This window comes from Falco cherrug, chromosome 9, assembly GCF_023634085.1.
Source record: "Falco cherrug isolate bFalChe1 chromosome 9, bFalChe1.pri, whole genome shotgun sequence".
NCBI classification, from domain to species: domain Eukaryota; kingdom Metazoa; phylum Chordata; class Aves; order Falconiformes; family Falconidae; genus Falco; species Falco cherrug.
This window is the reverse complement of record NC_073705.1, coordinates 44,076,540-44,098,250: the sequence shown is the minus strand read 5'-3', so window position 1 is coordinate 44,098,250 and position 21,711 is coordinate 44,076,540. Positions and strand designations below refer to the sequence as shown.

At 44.3% G+C, this 21,711-nt stretch overlaps 1 protein-coding gene across 7 annotated transcripts in view; it reads left to right on the top strand.

Annotated features, from left to right (window-relative positions):
- The window catches only part of WAPL (WAPL cohesin release factor), a 159,801-nt gene that overhangs the window by 68,579 nt on the left and 69,511 nt on the right, over nucleotides 1–21,711 (top strand). For 2 of the 7 annotated variants that reach the window (XM_055721469.1, XM_055721466.1), the window contains exon 1: nucleotides 18,582–18,905. The exons of 1 other annotated variant lie outside the window; for it this stretch is intronic. The gene's annotated coding sequence lies outside the window, so the exon portion shown is untranslated. Of the gene's footprint in view, nucleotides 1–18,581; nucleotides 18,906–19,335; nucleotides 19,653–20,474; nucleotides 20,656–20,692; nucleotides 21,658–21,711 lie in introns of those variants that run through there. 4 more of the 7 variants (XM_055721470.1, XM_005433470.4, XM_027817173.2 and 1 more) reach the window with 3 other exon arrangements.

Here is a 21,711-nt window from a genome sequence, read left to right as displayed (position 1 = left end):
CCCAAAACCACACAGGAGAAAGATGAAAGACAGGAAGGCAAAAGTAGTATCTTTATCTTGTAGTTCAGAAATGGGACTTGAAGTGGGTAAGAGTTGTGTAAAACCATTCAGGAAGTCCACAGCAGAAATACAGGCTGCCTGAATCGCAGCTTCATCTAGAAGACCTGTCTGTCCTCGCATGCACAAAAGGCTATGTTTTCTAGAAAGAAAATAAATTATTTCTGCCTCATGGCTGCTGCCAGAGAGGATGCTGGCTGTTCAGTAGCAGCGTCTGTATTTGTGGCTATGAACTTGCTGAGAGATGAGAAACCTGAAAGCAGAACTAGAGGTTCTGGTTACGCTGCCTGGTGGGCTGGGGGTGGTCTGATGTGGCAGCAGGTACAGTGTAGTCAGATGGGGACTACGGCAGCAGAAGGTATCTCAGCAGTATAATTATGTAAAATAGACCAGATGCTGTTTACAGTGTGGGGGAATTATTTATTAACTTTCAGAGATACTAATGATGATAGTCTTAGGTGTTGTTATAGGAAATACTTGAAGTGATTTAGTCAACCCTGTCTGACTCTACCAGATACCCTAATAAGTGCAAGAAAAGAAAATTATATCCTTTCTTGCCTTCTGGAGATACCAGAATCTGTTTTCAGTGTAGGACTTGCATATCAAGTTTCTTTTGCATTACTGTAGAGGAGGATCCTGCCATTAGGTGGAAAAACTACTTTTTGTTTCCTTTCATTTCTGTAGTTCTCACAGCCTTAACGCTCTTCCACCTTCCTCCTCTTAGAGGCTGTCTGCATTTGGTTATTAAATCACTTTTGCGCCACGAGGAACTGCTTTTTCCACAAAGTTCTGCACACTATTTACGTAAGTAATTTGTCATGGATCCAGGACCATAGGAATTAATGTTCAACCTAAATTGCCAGTCTCTCTAGTATGTCTGGCTAGCGTGTCTCAGAGGATACTGCTTTGCACTGAGCCTTCATGCTGTGCTTTAGCTTGCTTAGAGCCTTTCTTCAACCCTTGTAACCTTTCAAAGGCAAGGGCCTCCAGAGCACCAGTGGCCGTTGGTGCTTCCCTCAGAGAGGCAGTGCCACAGCCTGTAAATGATCTGTTCACCTGCTCTCAGGAAGCTTTAAAGTCTTCTGCTTTGTGGGAAACACTTTTCTGGTCCCTTCTCCTCCCACAACAGTCCTTGGTAGAGCAGGGCCCTGGCTTCTCTTCTCAAGCTTTCAGGCTCCAGTGCCCTGTGCATGGGGTCCAGAGGTGAAGAGGGGCCCGTGCAAACCCTAAATGGTGCAGGGACATGACACAGCCTCGTGAAGCTTTATGTGGAAATGGGAGTTGAGGCAGGAGGCACTGTAGTGAGAAAACTTTCAGAGTTTGCAGTAGCATGTTCCATTGCACCAAATTAATGTACGTAGTACATAGTAGTCATAACAGTATCAGAAGGAACAGTCCTGCACTGACAGAGGAAAATATTATATGTAGAAGAGGTGCAACTTTTTTATCTAGTAGAATTTTAGGTTGCAGTTTGCAATGTTCATTTTTTTCCAAGGAGGGGTGACAAAGAGTATATATATATATATAAAACCCCAAACTGTTGAAGAATGACAAGTTTGGTATTAACCCTGTCTAGTAGCTTTCATTTAAAGTGTGTAGGAAAACCTAAATGAAAAGCATGGTTTTTTGTCTTCATAGCTATTATAATCTGAATTAAAAACATTCATCTTTTTATCTAGTGTAAAGAAACCTCTAGATTCATGTATATCTTAAATGCTCCTTTAATACTGATTGTATTGTGAGCTATCAATTAAATATTAAATATACATAGGCTTTTATATAAGGGCAGACACTTGTGAACAATGGAAGTGACAATATTTTGGCATGTCAAGGCCTATTTACAGAGTAACTCCTAGGTACGCTTGTCTAACAAACAGAGCCATTCAAACCTAATGAATAGAAGTAATGCCTGCTGATATTTTGAGCTGCTATGTTTTTATGTCAGGACCTACATGGACACTTTCCAAGCCACAAATTATATAACTGAAGAGGTTGGGAGTAAGCAGTGGATTTAGATATTCAAAGTTATCACGGCACAATACACTGTTTATAAGGAGCTGACTGTAAACACAATTCTGTACAAGTGGATTGACTGCTCCCTTTTGAAACATAATTACTTAGGTTAATTCCTGTCCTGAAAGAGAAATCAAATGTTTATGGGAGCCTTTTGGAGGTGGAAAAAGAAAGTTTTTGATTAATGTAGAAATGTATTGTTATAAGACATATATAAACTTTTAAAATATAAAGTAATGTTTGACTAAGTTGCAGTCCTCTGCTGATGAGTGCCTTCCCTGAGGGCAGTTGGTGGGAAGGTGTAAGCTTGATTAGAATTATTGGCTTGTATGAAGGCAAGCAACGTAGTGGTGGTGTGGTGTGTGGTGGTCTGCACTGCGTTTGTCTCTTGCTGTTGGAGATTTGCCTATATGAGGGAGCAAACTCTTAGTCCAGTTTAGTTACTCGCTTGGTTGTGCATGCTCCCCTTTAAAAGAACTGAACTCCAGTGCCTTAGAAAACCTACACTGTTCCTACTGATTTAGCCAAAAAGCAAATTTCTGTCTAGCTGAATGGAAGCTAAATAGAGCTATAAAGAAAAAAGATAGTTGCATTATTGTGCCGTTCTCCCTAGGTCTGTCCTTTCTCCTCTTAAACATGTCAGAGGAGTCAAGGCTGAAAATACAGAAGTAGGAAAGGGAGAGGAGGAACGTGGTAAGGAGAGATGGATGTGGATGTGAAATGCCAGAGGATCAGTGAGCAGATTAAACAGACTGAATGAGGAATGGTGATGGGAAAGACTGCACATTTTCTTTTTGCCTAAGAGTAATGGAGAAGAGTCTAGTTTGGTAGCGTTAACTCCCTGTCTCCATGATGATTACAGCTATGGCTGTGCAGAAGGACTGACATTCTGCAAGATGCTGTATGACCTGTCTTCTATAGCTGCTACTTGGCGAAGATGCATACACTTGGCTGATTTGGGAGTCTATACACCATGTCTGTAGTTGCTGTATTTGACAACTGTTTGGTGCTCTTGAACCTGTGCAACTGCAGATAGAGATGGACTTTGTCATGCAGTCTCAGCAATGTCTGTGCCAGCTGTACTCTGAAGCCTCAAGCGAGGCCACCAAACATCTCTGGGTGGCTATCCCACTCCAGCACAAGTCCCCAGAGTCCCTACTTGCTAGGTTCAGATTATATCTTTTGTAGCAAGTGACTGGCTATTAGGCAGCCAGGTCTGACATACAGAAGAGTAGATGCTTTTCTGTTAGAAAAGGTCATCTCCAGAATTTCGTCAAGTAGGCAAAATCAGGAGTATGCTTTACACAGTTCTTTGCAGGACTACATTGCTTTTATGATCAAATCTTCAGGGTTTTGTTAGTGTTTGGGTTTTTTTATTAAGGGTCTTGGAAACAAAGCTTGGTAAATTTAATAGATAATTCATTTAATAGATATCAGAATGACAAAATCAGGGTTAACTATGCTGAGATAGGAACTTAAAAAATTAGATAAATGCAAAACACAGCAGGGCTAGGAAAGCAAGCTGTTGCAATGGAGTCTGTCAAAATCCAGTTACTGAGCTTTGCCACATCCTTGTCTCAAAGGGCACTCAGCAACCTCAAGTTTAATACAGCATGAATGTACTTGGTTATGCCATGTTTATTTGTACTGATCTCCCATCAGAAAAGACAAACTGTTGTATGCTAAAAGGTGCGTGTAGCTGGCCGATCATCATGTGTTGCTTTGGGCTTGCTGCTTTCACCAATTTTCTTTTTTCCCTACCTCTGGTAGTCCTTTTGCTCTGTGTGAGAGCTGTGAGTTAACTGAATGTCATGTTGTATTCAATTGTATTGTGTTGTGTGGTGTGTTGGCAAATGCTACAGTGGAGTGGGACCAATGGTGCCAATACAGCAGTTCCCAGTGAAGTTCTATTTGCATTCCTTGTAAAGTGCTACTGCTGCCTCTGCAGGATTCAATTTCCTTTCTATTTTTATATAATTTTCCAAGTCTGTAGTTAATATTAACTGACAGGGCCAGCTGAGAATCTTGGGATTTCCTATTGCAGATAATTAAGGAAAATACTAATTCATATACAGACAGATGCCTTGTGGTAAATTGCACTGCACGAATATCATTGCCTTCACGGCTAATTCTGTTTCCTACTGATTACCGAATCTGTCTTCTAGTATAAGGTGCTAGAGGCACACAGCAGGCTTTCCAGCAAGTAGACATGTAAAGAAAGCTGCAGAGAAGCTCTTCTTTCTGAAGTGTTGCTTTTGTTCTCTGCCTAGGGTATGTGAGAGCTTGCATTTCATGCTTTCTTAATGGATCTTGGGGAAGGACCTGGAAGGGGCACTTGCATTCATCAAAGACTTTTCCAGTCCATCTTCGTTATTACCAAATTGTGTGTATGGTTCCCTATTAGGTTAGAATTGAGCTTCCTGTTTTATTCAAAAGAGAGACTGCCATCAGGAAGCAGCAATGGGCTGCTCTGCAAGGTAGCCAGGAGCTGAGGATGACTGCAAGGCAGGCAGAGCAAGTGGCCTCACCAGCCCCACAAGCCTTCTGCAGTAAGAGCAGAGAAGGGCCAGTGGCAGTAACCAGGGATGGCCACAGCCATCACTAGACAAGCCTATAGCAATGGGGCGTGCCCAAGGTCTAACGGGAAAGCTGAGTTTCAGGGTCTGGGTCAGCAAGGCACATCACACATAGTAAGGCTTACTTGCAACGTAGCTCAGGATTAGAAGCTACGCGTCAGACCCGCTCAGCCAGACCATGTGAGGGTCTGAACTTAAATGCAGCCTGGAGGAAGCCCTGATGAGGCTCCTCACGGCTTTTGCACACCAGCCTGACCCAGTGCTGCAGCTGCACTGCACTGGAGTTGGCCTTGAGCACAGTGCACTCAGAGGTAAGGGTGGCACGTTGCAGAGCCTTTTGGTGCACTCATACAGCAGCTGTAAACTACAACGTGCTTGCCCTGTTCTTGAGCTATTTCCCAGACAGGAGGCAGGTTATTGGGTCAGAGGGACCTAGTCCGATGTGGTACAGCCACGTTAAACCTTTCTGGCCTCAGAGTACTCTTAATTTGGACACAGAAGAACAGGACTTCAGAATTCAACTGAATGAACTGCCTCAGGCTGAGCAGGTTTGAAGTGTAATACTTCTATAAAATAGTATTTCCTTATTAGTTGTCAGCATAAACATAACCAAGTATTTGAACAAGCAGGTAGCTGTGATCAGAAGTACAAAGCTGGCCTCTAACATCTTGTAGAGATTCGTTTCCTGGGAGACTAGCTGTTTATCTTGTCAGTGAAAAGATCTGATAGTTTAATCCCTGTTCTTTAGGAAGGAATGTGCTGGGAGTCTCCTGACTCATAACTTATCTACAAGCAGAGGGATAAATGTTGATTGTAACATGTCTAAGTACAATAAAACACAGGCAGACAGGAAGGAGATTTGTGCTTGTCTTTCACCTTCTGAAGTGTCTCCTGCAGAGGGTATGAGAGCAGCTTTGCTGGAGTCAAATAGGTTTGCTCTCATCTGCCCACACTGGGTACCACCAGCCAGGGACACTATGGCAGGTCTGACTTCTTATAGTCCTTTAAGTGACAAAGAGCTAGTTAGAGTGTGCAGACTCAAGCCACAAACATCCTGCCAGCAGAACAGGTGTGGCCCCCAACTAGGTCAGTAGAGTTGCTACTCTGGGGAAAACAAGACCTTCTAGTTGTAAACAGATCAGAATTCATCTGGAATAAAGGAAACACAAGCACGGTCTGAAGCAGATCAGAGGTGGTGCTTCAAACCTGTTTAACCAGAGATGAGATAGTTCATTCAGTTGAGTTTTGAAGTCTTGCTTTTTTACGTGCAGGTTACCAATTTGAGGGCACTTTGGATGTACCAAAGCTATTAGCCGGCATGCTTAAGACTAACTTGTGCAGTGAAGAAAAATACAGACTAGATTCCTGGAGCTTAGCAAGAAAGATGGGAGATCAGTACAAATAAACATGGCATAACCAGGTACATTCATGCTATATTAAACTTGAGGTTGCTGAGTGCCCTTTGAGACAAGGATGTGGCAAAGCTCAGTAACTGGATTTTGACAGACTCCATTGCAACAGCTTGCTTTCCTAGCCCTGCTGTGTTTTGCATTTATCTAATTTTTTAAGTTCCTATCTCAGCATAGTTAACCCTGATTTTGTCATTCTGATATCTATTAAATGAATTATCTATTAAATTTACCAAGCTTTGCTTCCAAGACCCTTAATAAAAACCCCAAACACTAGGGTTAGCTGTTAACTAGTGGTAGAACAAAGGCAACCCATGCACCTCCAAATTGCTACTAATTCTTACTCCCCTCTCCCCTGGAATAGTGCAAAAACAATGTCTAACCATGCATGCTTTTTCTGTTGATCTGAATAACCCAGTGAGTACTGTGACTTATATTTTCTATTCATGTACTGCAGACATCCTAGCCTACAGTACTGGTGTTGCAGAGAATGAGGTATCCTGTGGGCTCTGTTTTAAGCAGCTAATATTATAGAGAGCTGAAGTTAATATATTTTAATTTATAGGTATTAGAGTGTGTTTATATATTATGTCATTTTGAAAAAGCATATGGATCACTTGGCACCTACTTGGATATGTACTTTATCATAGAATCATAAAATAGTCCTGGTGAGAAGGAACCTCGGGAGGTGTCTCAACCAACCTCCTTCTCAAAGGAGGGTCAGCTCTAAGGTCAAACCAGATTGCTCAAGGCTTTACTCAGGTCTTGAAAACATTCAAGAATGGGAACTGCACAGCCTCTCCAGGCAACTTTTCCCCTGGCTGCTTGAAAAGGTTTTTTTGTGTATGCAGTTGGAATTTTTCTTGGGATTACAACTAAATCCATATTGTAAGACAAGTATGTTGGATTGTAGTTCAGCTGTTTAATTGGGAGTCATGTCAGATGCAGAGCACAATGCTGAGGACCTATGTGGACCATAGGTGAAGTGCTGCTGACGGGAACAGGCTGTTGTCTGTAAAATCTATGCACCAGTAGGGATACAGAGGCCCTACACGTGGTATTTAATTGCACATGCAGCTCAATGTCTGTAATTCAGCCAGAGTAGAGGCTGTTATAAAAGCAGTGCCATGACACCAAAAGTACCCCGAAGTAAAAGATGCGTTTGTAAAAGTTGTACTGACTGGGTCTTCCATACCTTGTTTTCCTAACAAGTTTTACACATCTTCCTCCCCTGCAATCTAGGCATGATTTGTGTCTGTGTCTGCTGCTGCTCATATCTTTGTAGAGCAGCAAAACCAGCATGAAATTGATGTGATCTTCTTTCATTGCTGCCCAAAAGGTTCTGAATAGCAGCCCTGGAACAGTGCGGGCTTGTTGACTTCATTCTGCAGCTGCATGACAAATCTGCCCCTAAGTGTGCAGCTTCAAGAAGACAGTGCAGCATCTGTTCACTTCAAAGATAGCTTTTGGCTTGTCTTTTTTGAAATAATGAGAAATTTAAGCTACTGGGTTTACATGGAAACTTAGGAACAGGTGACTTGGGCTTCCCTCACTTGCCAGGAAAAGCTTCCCACTTCTTTTTAACTAAGGACTGGATGGATTATCTTCAATTTTAATTAAATATTTTTTGTTCCACATGTGGAGAAGTTAACATCTAATTTACAAGAAGCTTTAATCCTGGTATAATTACATTCTATTATGTGAATCTCTGTTTAGTCAAGGTATGAATGTAAAGTGTCTTTGATTTTTATGGGCTGGCTCTTTCTATATGCATCTTTTTCTATATGCATTTTCTTGTCACCATGACAACTTCCTATGACTCTATCTGACACTGAGCACTTCAGAGAAGTTACAGCTAACCCAGGGCCTGAATGCAGAGTTCCAGGGAGTAACATCTGAGCATCTGACTTCCATGGGCTCATGCGTAGTTCTGCTCTGTTGAAGTCTGATGCATCCATGCGTGCAAGTTTAAGAACAAAGAACTATATTCTTTCACCAGATCTTCAAGCTGCAACATACTGCAGTTTCTGAAATATCTTTTCATCATAATTAATGTACACTGATTTCCAAATCTAGTATTATGGACATGTTTCAGTGTATTTAACTATCACTTAACAGATTTATAGCCTGACTTGTAATAATGTCTCTACGTTTCCTTTAGTAACTATTCTCTTTATAGTCTACTGCAGAAGTTTTTATTATTGAGTACTGGGATCAGCACTTAATTGGCAAGTATTCTACCACAGAACCGAGCTACCTTATACCTGTCTTTATCTGCTCTCCAGTAACCTGGAAAAATACTCCTGCCTGTGCAAATCTGGCTGAGCTGCTCTGTCAGGAGCAATTTTTCAACTTAAACTTCAGTACCCAAAAGATCTGTGCATTCTTTGCTCTGAGATTCCTGGGCTGATACCTTGTGAGCTGTGCTGATTTGTGTTGCTGGGTGGTGGTGGGTGCTCGTTGCTATGCTTCCTCACCACTTCATACAGCGTTTTTGTTGTCTTGGGAGAGCTTGCAGTGGAGACTGGCAGGCTTTACCAAAACAGGCTTTTGCACAGGAAGCTTCAGTTCCTTGAAGGAAGGATTTGCAGGATGAAGAGTTGAAAAATTTACTTAGGGTATGTGGTTTTGCTGAGCCTTATCAGAAAATGCCTCAGCATTAGAGGTGAAACTGAGACAACTCTCAGCCTGCCAGAGGTAGTAGGGGCAAAGTTTCTGAATGAAATGTGAATGGTTAGACCTGTATCAGTGATGTTTATTGCCAAATGTTTGGCGAGACTGTGGTTTAAAAACCTTATGTATGTTATTTCCTTGTCAACCTCAAAAGAAAACCCTCGATTGCTAATTGTCTTGAATTAAAATAGTCATGTCCATCCACTGTACTAGCGTGCATAGTGGAGCCTAATGGTAGATGGAGACATTAGTCTGCTGCACAGAGCAGTAGTACTGCTTTTGCTTACTGCATTGATTCGGCATGTTCCAGCTGGCAGCTGCGGTGTCTCTGAATGTACATCATGCATATTACATCCATTTTCTGCGTGTAAAGTCTTGCATCATGTTTGGCTTTTTGAAGAGTTGCTCTGTATAACTTGAAAGATACACAGGAAGAGTTTTTACCTAAATAAAATATTTCAAGTATCTGAAAAGGAAATTGGTTACCCTTGGCTTCATGATCTGATCAGAAAGGCATGTAGAAATGTGACAACAATGTATTTCCACCATAGAAAGAGCTGCTTGTTCCATTATTTTGCTAGAAGGCTACTGGAAATGCCTTATTTGAGTCATAGTACTGGAGATGGGCTCTTCCTTCTGTTTTGCCATTGAAATAAAGCCTTCCAGGAGTAGCTCATTATAAAAATCTCACAGTGAGAGGATAAAGTTGAGTTTTGTATTGCCTAACAGAAAAAGAAGGGGGTGAGGGGGGAAGACTTCCTACTGTCTCTTAAGGAGTTCAACGGTATTTACTCTTTGACAAGTGCTGGCTGAAGTTACATTCAGGAGTATCTGTATGACCTACAAAACTCATACAGCTGTGACAAGCCAGCTCAGGCCTACAAACAGCAGATATTGGTCAGAAGCAAAACCATGATCGCTGGTTGTGCTGCTGATGAGATTTTAACTTTTGGAATCTATGCTAAAATGCATGCAGCTGAAAGCAAATGAAGATGTATTAAATTATTTACTTTTTGACTGTAGTTCTATTGATGAAATGACTAAGGAAATAGTTGGAGACATGTCCCAGTTACTCTAGTAAGCCAAAAATCTACTGGACCACTTTAATGTACTGCTGCCAATAGCAAAATGTATGACTTGACAAAAATGCAGTTCTAAGTAGTTAATAATCAAAGGGAGTCAAAATCCTATTTTGAAAAATAAACACCAAATGTTTAATTAACTCTAATACCAAATTGTGACATGGTTCTTAGCCTGAGCTGCCAAAAAAAAAAAAAATTATTACTGATCCTAAGGGCAGATGCATAAATTAAGGCTGCTACGTTTTCAAGAAATGTTTGGTAACTTCTTTATTTACCAGTAGATGTCACTGGAGTCCAGCAGAGAGCTATTATTACTTTAAAACCTCTGTTCTGCTTAATTGAACCTTTATTTCATAGAAAAACATTCAATATTTGTACATGTTGACATACATCCAATAAAAAGGAAGAACTCCAGTGCTCTTTCAAATGTTTTTTTCTTGTCTCAGCTACTGGTAACTGTTGGTGGATAATTCAATGGATTGAGAACAAATTCTGATTATTTTTTTTTTCTCTGCAGCATGCCTGAATCTGGTCCGAGTTGATAATAACCAAAGTGATGATTCGATGCAAAGGTGAAGCCAGCTAGCAGTGCCTGTGTGATTCCTCAGCCTTTGCCCAATCTTCCATTTTGGGGTGGGGGTGCATAGGGAATCAAGCCAAAAGACCTAAATCTTCAGGGGGTTTGCCACCTGTGCTGAAAATTACAGAGAGTCATGGCGCTGAATGGCACAGGAAGGGCCTGTCAGAAACAGAGCAGCTCTCTGCAAGAGTGAGGAAGCATTTAGGGAGGAAAAATAGTGGAAGCTCGATTTTTGGTGCCTGTAGGTACCTACCTCTGGAAATAAGCAGATAACCTTACTGATGTCAGTGATTTTTTTTCCTCCAGTCTTAAATGTAAATTATTTCCAAAGATTCTATATAATCATGTGTCATTGGTTTTATGCACTTGTACTTTATTATAGGGAAGTTTTTCTGAAGATCTGGATCTTGCTTCTAATACCTTGCATTAGAAGACACAGCACTGTGCTGAACAGGACTGCTTAGGATTGAGCTGAAGTAGAGCATGGAATGACCTTTTTCTGTTTTAATGAACTGTAGTTCTTGTCTGTCATGTGTTTGCTAGGCGGGTGATGGGCAAAGGTATTTTCACTGAAATGTGCTTTCAGGTATGCTCAGGTATTTGCTATCTGAAAGACACGTGTGGTTACTACATGATGTTCAAGTCACTTGATATCATACATCAACAGATAAAAGGGGAGTTAGCTTTTGTACAGGTAGAGTAAAAGGCTTATTCTTTATGGAAACCACCAGGGAGACATTTTGAGTTTGTTGAAGCAGCCTTAGTTTGAGCCTAAGCTCTTGCATCAATACATTCCTCCAACCTCTTTCAAATGTTTAGCAAGAAATTACTGTGCTACACGGTAAACTTTTATCTCAGGAATTCAAGATTGCACATACTAGAAAACTACAGCATAAGGAGGGTGCTGCAGGCCAGTGTATTATTAGATTAATCATGTGCTTTTGGATAGTAAATGCACTGCCTGTTCTGTTGCACTTACATGTGGCTAGATCCAGTAATGAGTCATTTGTTTGATATGTCTAAAGAACCAGTCAACAGACAGGTTGCTTTTAGCCTTTTGTTATCTTCTTTAAATACATTTCTGAAGTACTCTGCCCACCGCTTGTTAACAGGCTCTCAGCTACGTGCTGTAGGATGACCTTTGACCATTCCACAGAACGTGATTCATTGTATGCACTGAACCTTGGTAAATGTGGACAGGCTTGCAGAACTGGCGCCATGTATGGCCCAGGATGTACCAGGGTCTTGTGCAACAGGCAGAACACATGGCAGCTTTCTTCACAGTGCTGCATTATAGTTTGAATAAAGGTGGAAGTAATTTGTTCAGGGCTGTATTCTAGCAGGAAACGGGTGATATTTTCTTGCCTTCTTATGGGGAAATCTTCATTTAATTATTTTTTTAATTATAATTTTATCAGCTTAATTTGCTAGATAGTACATAATTCTGCCATGACATTCAGGGACATGTCCATCTAGTCCTCTTTAGTCCCACAGGTTTTAATTCTCTGTGGATTTTCTTTTCCAGTTGTACTTGATGTTGCTGCTGTTGGTATCATCACACACAGTCCTCTAAGGCCACACGTACTGGTCTCAGTGCAGCAGCTTAGTTGTTTGACCTGATATTGCTATGGTTTAATGTTTTGTAACTGCTGTAGAAGTGCTTGGCTACTGGCCAAGTTCCACTCTTTCTAAAAAGTAGAAACAAGTACTTGGGAAATACAAAGGTGAAAACAAGTCTTGTAAATAAAAACTGAAAAGGGAGCAGAGCGATTATAGCATCTGCATTCAAGAGCCCACACACAAACCTAATAATCAAAACCAAGAGGACAAAGTAACATAATATATACCTGTTGGTCATGTACATGCCCTTCCTAACTGGTGAAGGGAGCAAATCAGCAAAATAAGCAATAGAAATGGTCGCTACCCTATTGCTGAAGGAGGACTAGAATAGGACAATGACAGTCTCACCAATGGACACTTTATAAGAACAGTTTAAACCACCAATTGCTTATTGCATTCCCATGTTTTCTTTCCCCAACAAACACTATGACAGCACATTTTGGTAGCTTTCCTAAAAGTCTGCTGCCATGAAAACAGACACAAATTCAATAATGATGTGAAACAAATTCTTAAAAGTATTAAAACCACAAAACCTCAGGGAGAGGATAAGGTTGGTATCGAATCTGGTCCTTCTATAAGGCTGCAACAAATCTCAGGCATTTGAGAGAGTCAGTCCCCTTTTACTCCATAACAAAACAATGGAAACTTCATCAGACCAAAAAACATAGACTTTCCTTGCTGCTTTTAAAGTTAAGCTGCATCCTCAGCTGCAAATGAGGGTTAGTTGTTTTTTTTTCCTGAAACACCTTGGCATGTTGTAAAATCTTCGTGGGAAACAGCACAGTTAGTTACTTTCTCAGCACAGCTTGCTGAGATAAACTGCATGGCAGAATAAAGTTCTGACCTTGACGATTATAACAAGGTGAAGCTACTTAGTGTTTTTCCCACTAGTATTTCACCACAGGTTTTTCCAGTAGACTTGCAGGCGGATCACCTAGGGAAGAAAATTGCACAGAACAACCACTGAGAATTTAGCCGTAGGTGAATGACTGCTGTTGGTTCATCAAGCCAAACTAGTCTTTCCAGAGGCTTTTACATCGCAGGGCCAATGCTGCCTCTCACATGATTGCAACAGATGGGTGTGCAGGCCAGAGAGAAGGTGTAGTGCAACTTTTTCTGCTAGCTGCCTGGGTCTAATGCATTAGTGCCATGAACCAGGGATTTTTTTATTATTATTTTTTGTTACATCACATAGAACTAGCCCTTTGCTGCATTTCTGTAAGCATTCCCTTGTTCTGTCAAGCAGTGTTTGTTTTAACCTTTCGGTTTCTAAACTTAACGCCTTGGTTTGACCACCTCTTATCAGGAGACAGCTACAATATGCAAATACTGAGAAAGTATGATCCAAACCTGTATAAAGGTCCCCTATTTGAATGCCTTTCGGTCTTCTCAGGGTTCAGTGTCAGAAATTAGCAGTATGCTATCCATTGGAAATACCTCACTTAGAAAAGCCCTGTTCTTGACAGAAATCACACTTCCCTGTACATTGGGTTGCAGGTCTCCCCTCCCTATATATTCTGGTTTATGGTCTGCTTTATTGGGTTTGTGTGGGTTTGGATTTTGGTAGCCAGGGGGGATGGGGGGGGGGGGGGGGGGCTTCTATGACAGGCTGCCAGAAGCTTCCCCCATGTCTGACAAAGCCAATGCCAGCCGGCTCTGAGATGGGCCCACGACTGGCCAAGGCCAAGCCCATCAGCGATGGTGGCAGTGCCTCTGGGATAATGTATTTAAGAAGGGGAAAAAACTTCGCCATGGAAGCTTCCGCTGGAGAGAGGAGTGAGACTGTGTGAGAGCAGCCGCCCTGCAGCCCCAGGTCACGCAGGAGGGGCAGGAGGGGCTCCAGGCACCGGGGCAGAGGTTCCCCCGCAGCCCGCGGTGCAGCCCACGGTGAGGCAGGCTGTGCCCTCAGCCCGTGGGGGTCCATGGAGGAGCAGATCCCCACCTGCAGCCCGGGAGGGTCCCACACCAGAGCAGGTGGGTGCCCGCAGGAGGCTGTGACCCCGCGGGGACCCCGGCTGGGGCAGCGTGTGCCTGCGGGGCTGCACCCACGGGGGGACCCACGCTGGGGCAGGGCAGGGTGCGAGGACCCTCCCCGGGGCGGGGAAGGGGCGGCAGAGACAGCGTGTGAGGGACTGACCCCAGCCCCCGTCCCCCTGCATCACTCGGGATGAGGAAGCAGAGAAAACTGGGAGTGAAGTTGACCCTGGGAAGAAGGGAAGGGTGGGGGAAGGTGTTTTTAAGTTTTGATTTTTACTTCTCGTGACCCTACTCTGATTTGAATGGTAATAAATTAAACCAATTTCCCCAAGTTGAGTCTGTTTTGCCTGTGACAGTAATTGCTGAGTGATGTCCCTGTCCTGACCCACAGAGCCTTTTGTTATGTTCTTCCCCCCGCCCAGCTGAGGAGGGGGGTGATGGAGCTGCTCGGTGGGCCCCTGGCACCCAGCCAGGGTCAAACCATCACATCTGCTCTGACCCAGCCGCTGCAGCTCTCAGTGCAACCCAGCTGTTCTCGCCTGCTTCATGCTGCTGCAAGTGGTGTTGCTGAACTTGCTTTGGCACACATTAGTAGCGATACTAATCTATAAATGACTATTTTCAGAGCTGTTTCAGAAAGGTTGACTAAAGCACAATAATTAGTTACTTAATGTGTCTCTTTACCCTCCCTTCATCTTTGCTATGCAAATAGCAAGGGGGAAATTCTAGCCCCAGTGAACCGAAATGGCGAAGCTCTAAGTGCTGTCACCCATGCATGCCACATGACAGTTGAAGGACAGGAACTGGAGAAGACTGACATTTTGCAAAGAAAAAGCAAAACACACTGAAATGTTTAGCATTTTAAGTGGCACTAATTGGGACATGAAAGCACTGCAGCAGTTGTGAACGCAGCAAGAGCAGCAGGAGACCTTTTTCTCCCCCACCCCTTTCCACCTGGACAAGAGGCAAGGAAGGAAGTACTATAGGAAGCAGGAGAGAACTTAGGAGGCAAATAGTGACAAGGCTGAGACACAGAAGAATGGGAAAGAGGCAAAGGGGAAGATGTGGAGTGGATTGAGGGGCCACTGGTTTTCATGGTTGTGAGAGGAGCGGTCTGGGTATAAGGAGTAATGGGGAGAGCCTTCCTGTCAGCTACTGTTTGCTTCTTGGGCAGCACTTCACAGGGAAGCAGGGCAATGGGTTATTTAGCTTATCCTTTTGTAGGAAAAGGAGTGGAGCAAGGATGCGTTATGCTGTTCATTTATGTACTTGGTATGAAAGATACCTACTGCTGTGGTCCTTTTAAAGCCTGTTTGTAGCCTTGCTTTAATTTTGTCCATGAGGCAGCGCTGAGAAGCCTTCCTGACAGCTTCTGGAAGGATATGACTGACTTCATCTTCCCCCAGAGTATCTGCTGCACAGGAAATCTTCGATTTTCCTACTGCATTGCCTCTGTTTTCTTTTGGAAGAAACTGAAACAGTTTAATTAATAGCTGCCTCAAGACTGAATTATGTGAAAGGCTCCGTACTAGGCTACAGCTCATTTTGAAAAATCTGTGTTTGTTCCCCACACAGAGATCTCAGCACAGAACCTTGAAAAGAGAACTGGGAGGGTTTTAGTGTATATTAAGGTGCGATGTATTCAAGTAACTCTTCTGTCCTTCTTGTACATTCTTTCTACTGTTACACTTTTATCTCTCATGTCCTGCTTTGATGTATTTGAGCTGTGGTTTTCCGGGCTTTCTGACTTCATTATAAATAGTAAAGATGCTAGTTTTTCTTGTGGGGGGAGTAAAGGAACACAATAGGAAGCTGTAGGAGTCACTTCGGCTTTCCCAGAAAAGTTTTCAAGGTGGAAAAGCTGAAGCTGTAAGATAGCTGCTTACCTCCTGCTGCTGTTCTTATGGGGGCAAATGCCAAACTGGAGTATTTTGTGTGCTGCTTTTTTTGTGAAAGGTTTTCTATGGTTGACTTTGTGTTGTTTTTTTGTGAAGGGAATTCAATAATAGAATTCCACAGAAAGCATAAGATGCCTGTTGAATTCCACCCTCTTTGAGAATTAAACTTATCTACTGCCCAACATAGATAGCTTTTGCTCTGTCTTTGTACTTACATATTTGAGGTAAGCTAGGTGAAAATGGAAATGGCAAAGCTTAACATGTTAATTGCCAAGCTTATTAAGTTACAAGGTATGAAATTTTCAGAAATATCTAAAGTAAGCTAGGTGCAGAAAATTTGGCCCATTTCTGCTGTTCTTAAGCATGTTTGTTTTCCATCATCATCTAAGTAAAAAGTTTTATTAGACTTCTAGGCTTCTGCTGATACCCAAGATAGGATAGGCAGCACATAAATTAGTTCAGTTTATCCTCAGTTAGGCATGTGAAACTCCGTCGTGAGCATGAATCTGCAGTGTCTTAGATTACTCTGTACAGGGATTCTACAAAGACTGAAAATACTGTTGGACATATGAAGCTAGCCCAGGGAGTACAGGATGCGTGACAGCTTTCAAATAACATTCAGTTATTACCACTATACTGAAAAGTTCTCTAAATTACTGTTTAAGTGATTTATGTAGCCCAGGCTTTAAGTTAGAAATGTATCTAATTTAATTTCAACTCTTAGTTTCTATTCGGGTATAAAGTTATTTCTAAATAGTTTTTTGGTGTCCCTGCCTCACTCTGGGCATATTCTTCACCTTTTCTGGTTCTCCGGACAATTTTTTTCAAATGCTGTAAAGACCTCCACACAGCCTCCAGGTATGATAGAGTCTCACAGTACTGTTTTTTTCTCTTTGTCTGACAGATCAGTTAGTCACCAAATAAGACTTTTAGACTCATGCAACAGAATGCAAAACTCAAACTGGTTTCACTATCCATTTTACTCTTGAAGTTTAAACAAGCTAATTAGAAGCTCTGATACAAGAATACTCACAGGAAAAAAAAATCTCCTTACTTTTTGTATTCAAATTATGTATTTTAAAATTTCTAACCTGTTTTCAGTAGCTCTTCAATAACAGAGTCGGGTAGTTAGATACAGATAAACTTGTAAGCCTTCTTTGAAATACAACACAAATCTCCACTGTATCTCAAATCAACCTTGTCCATCCCATCACAAGGCCCAGTCTAGTTTATTTTTACTTTGTCTAGCACTAGTTGTACGCTGGCTTTAGGGAGCACATTCAGAGTGTGTTCATTCTTCAGAAGTAATAACTAAAACGGAAATTACATCAATAGATAGCAGGTAAAGGCCAAAAATCGATTTACTTACAGGGTCACTAAACGAAACCATAGTCCTGCCTCTCTCTATTGAAAGCCAGTAATTTTGCATTGGGTAAATTAAATGTAAAATTAAGAAACAAGTAATGTTTCTTAACTAGAAGTATCGAGACGACTCTAACCTCTTCTGTGCAGTGAAATCAACCTATTATTTTTTTTTTAAATTCATTTTGTATTTGGGACCTGTCTTGTAAACCATTTCCTCAAACAACAGATGGCTACAACAATCACGTGTTGTGAAACCATAAAAGGTTCCAAGGTTGTAGAGGTTTTTTTGGTTGCTTTTCTTTCCTGAGTGCCTCATGCCTCTGAAAAATGACCGGACTATACCTGAGAGTGATGCACTGCTTTTCTAGTAGTGCATTCTTAGTTTTCTATTCCACAAGCATTTTACAAAATACTGCTTACAGAATACACAATAGTGGATTTGAGGGTGGTTTGATGCCTACATGTATTTGTTGTATGACACTACCTCCGCGGAGTTTTTTTTTTTGCGCTACACACGGAGTGTATCATTAATTAAAGTCTCAAAGGTGTGCATAAATAGAATGTACGTGGGTGGATGTAACTTCTTTGTATAAGCTAGTGCGTGTGGAAGGAGCATGTGAAAGCCACGATTTCACAGTCCGCACCACGTTTGTTCCATGGGACCTCTCCGCAGCGCATGTTTCCTCCCCGGGGCGGATGTAACGGCTGGGGGCTGTGCAGCCGCTGTGAGTACCCAGAGACCTGCCCGGCGAGGAAGGGGCTCGCCTCCCCGGGGAGGCTGCCCGCTGCTGTCGGCGTAAAACTTTTAACGGAGTCGCCACAGGGGTGTTTCGCTGCCCGCCGCGCTCCCAAACTCCTACGAAGGGCCTTGACCTCGACTGCGGCTGCCCCAGCCCCTGCCCGCCGCCAGCCCCGCCGGGGCAGCCCCGGGAGACTCCGGGCCCCGCGCAGGGACCCACGGCCTGGGCCGGCGGAGGGGCCAGGCTCCCGCCTCCAGAACCGCGGCGGCCGCACGGCCCGGGGGTGCGGGCCCTGGCGGAGGCCGCCGCGGGGGAGGCGGCGGGTCCCGCCAGGCCGCGCCCTCCCGGTCGCCTCGGGGCAGCGCCGGACGGCCGAGCCCCGCGCCGGGCCCTGGGCAGCGCGGAGGGGCCTTGCGGGACCCCGCGCTGGGAGGGGCGTCCCCCGGCCGGCCCGGCCCGCGCCGCACTACGGCTCCCAGCAGGCACCGCGCGGGGCGGGCCGGCATCAGCGGGGCGGGCGCATGCGCGGCGCCGCCGCCGTCGGTTGAGTAAGGCGGGGTGCGATTGGCTGCGGGCGGCGGCCGGGCGTGGGACGCGCAGTGACGGAAGGAGCGGGGCAAATGGCGGAGAGATGGTCCCGGGCCCCGTCCCGAGAGCGGCGATAATCCCCGCGCGGAGGAAGCGGCGCCGGAGGAGGCGGCGCCGGGGGCCCTAACGCCCGCGCCACCCCGGGAGGGTGCCGCCGCCGCCGGGGGAGGGGCGGAAGCGTCCCGTTGGCGAGCGCCTTTAGCAGGCGGTAGATCGGCGGCCAGAAACCGCGGCGAGAGCCACATCCGCGGCGCCGCCCGGAACGCGCCGGGCCCGCGCCCGGGCTCCCGCCGCCCGCCCGCCCCTGCCGTCACGACCCACGCCGAGGTAGGTGCCGGCCGAGGGGACGGCCGGGGACGGCCGCCCGGCGCCCGAGGCCTGTGCGGGCCGCGGAGCAGGCCCCGGCACCCCGGCGGGTACGAGCCGCCGGCCGCTGCCCCCGGCGTGGTCCCGCTTCCGGGGCGGCGGCCGCCCGGCGGGGCGTGTGGCAGGGCCGCGGCCCCCGGCCCGCCGGGAAGTTCTCGGGGCGGGGGCGGCGGGGCTCGGCCCGGGGCCGGAGCGCGGGCCGTGGCCGGGGGGGTGTAGGGGCGGTGCGGCCCGCCAAGCCGGCGGGTTCCGCCGTTCGCTGCGGGCCGGGGGCTGCCGCCGTGGGGGCCGGTGTGCCTGTGGGGCGGGGGGAGGGGGCCGGGCAGGAAGGGAAATGACATCAGAAACGGCCGGGCGTGCACGGTGGGGTGACCCGGTTCCGCTAGCACCCCCTCCCTTCCCCCCCACCCCCCCGCCGCAGGGGGAGGGAGGAAAAAAGAAACTGTCACCGTGGGATTTCATCAGCCTTCTCTGCCTCCGCGCATTTAAGCTATTTCGCTTTTTCTCGGTTATGTAAGAGGAGCGGTGTAGCGAGGAGCCGCCAGCGGGGGTGGCCGATGGGCGCCCCGGGGAGCTGCGGGCGGCCGGGGCCGGCTGGGCCGCCCCGCTGGCTCTGGGAAATGCCCGAGAATTAGGGGTCAGGTTTTTGCTTGTGTTTTGCATTTCTTGCACTGCTCCGGATATCGCAGCGCAATGCAGGAGAGAGAGGTAGGGAGTGGAAACAGGGTGGCGGTTGGCCGAGGTTTTTATTTCACACTGGGTGAAAAGCAAGAGAGAATTGTCAGTAAAGGGTAGAAATCCTGTTCTGCTGATGCTCCCCTGTAAGGAGGTACCTGTCTATTTCCCCATCTTTAATTTCAATCTAAGATACGAATTTATAGCGTAGTGTATTTATGTTTTCCTGATACTCGGCTTTTAACCCATTTACATCATATTGAATACTTCTGTGAGTTTTTGTGAGATGATCATAATTTTTAAACTTGTAAATAGCAAAATGTAGATTCAGAAGGCTGTATTTCTGGAAAATAAAGTTCTCTTGACTAAAGGAATCATCTCTTTAAAAGTGCAAGCCGCAAGTCGTAATTTAAGTCTGCCATTATTTTTGCAGTTGCTGGGAATGTAGTGTTGGAAATACTTATTTGAGTCAGGGTTTAGGGGAAGAAAGTGTGATGGTGGTAAGTGAAGTTACTTCAGGGGTTTTATTTGTAAGAGCTGTGTAGAAAATGAGCTTTTCATAAATACTTCACTTTAGTTTCTATAGCTTTAAAAACTGGCCTTTATGGTATAAAATATTTTAGTTATGGTTCTAAATATTTTCAAGCATCAGTAAACTGAAGCTACTGAGTTGGATTTGTTGTACTGTTTTTTATCTGAAGTATGTGGGTAAGTTTTAGCTTTGGTCTTTGCAAAATAGGAAATTAGGGCCTCTTAACAGGGGAGCAAAAAAAGAAAAAGTGTGGCAACGATGCGTTTGGAGCAGCACAGAGTAGACTGATGACACTGTGGGGAAAAAGACGGTGGAGGTGGGGTTAAAGAGTAACGTCTCCTAGAAGTAGCCAGAAGCCATCTGCAAAATGATGTTTCACAGCAGAATTCTGGTCAGTAGATAAGCACATGTCTTTACCATCCCTATGCTAAACTGCCGGGCAGAAGGGTGCTTCCCGAAGTGGTGCTTCCTGTATCTCTTCTGCATTGCAACACCAGCCATGTGGTAAACTTCTGAAGTTCAAATTTGATATTTTTAGTTCACTCAAAATTTGCTCAAACATAGATGACCCGACGAATTGCTCAGTTCCTATGATAAGTGAAGGTTGGCCTGGTCTGATAAAAGGAGACTATTATTAGTAAGACAATCTTGCTAGAGTGAAGTGATAGAATGACATTTCTGGAAACCAGTCTGGCGATTTTTGGCAGAAGCTAGTCTAGCACTTCAGGTTGAGGAACTCTGGACTATCGAGGTGAAAACTAAAATATGCAAGAAAGATGGTGTAATGCATATTGAGGGGAATACTAATAAAAACAGTTGTCTTGAACAAATGGATCATGTGATAAATTTATTAACAATTACTTTAAGCACTATTTTTCATATAATTTACTATATATGAAGGCAGTTGACACTTTAAAAGTTGAATTTCTTTGATTCTGTCATTAAAATAAATGCCCCCTTTGTTAACAGACTTCTCTCCAGTATGCAGAGTAATGTCAGAGAGAAAGATGGACTTGATTAGATTCAGACTGACTATAAAGAATTCCAATTTCCTATTCGTGTTTGGGCCAAAACAAAACCAAACCAAAAAAAAAAAAAAAGAGAGAGAAAAGATGGTTTATAAAACAGATATGGTCGTTTTGGTTTTATGTCCAGTAATTGAAGTATTTGTTTTGGGAAAAAGAAACAAAGTAGTCTGTCTTCCTTCTTGAGTTAAACAAAAGTAGGAATAGAACACATGCAGGGAACTGTTTAAATGTGTTCCTGTTTAATCTGTTCATATTTAAACTTTATGTTTCCAAGAGAGCAAACTGTGAATAGGGCTGCAGTTGTTGCAGCCAGTAAACAGTCTTGGTTATGCTGGTCTGTGTAAGGTGTCCTCCATGATCTTAGAAATGGATTACGAAGTGTCTCTTTGTTCCTGTCCCTTGATCGATCAGATTCACTCATGGAGGATTGCTGTGTACCTGTCCTGACCATGACTGTGCAGATGGCATAAACCACATTGTATTACCAAATCATATGCTTGCTAAATGAGCCTGGGTGTGTGTGAAGAACGTA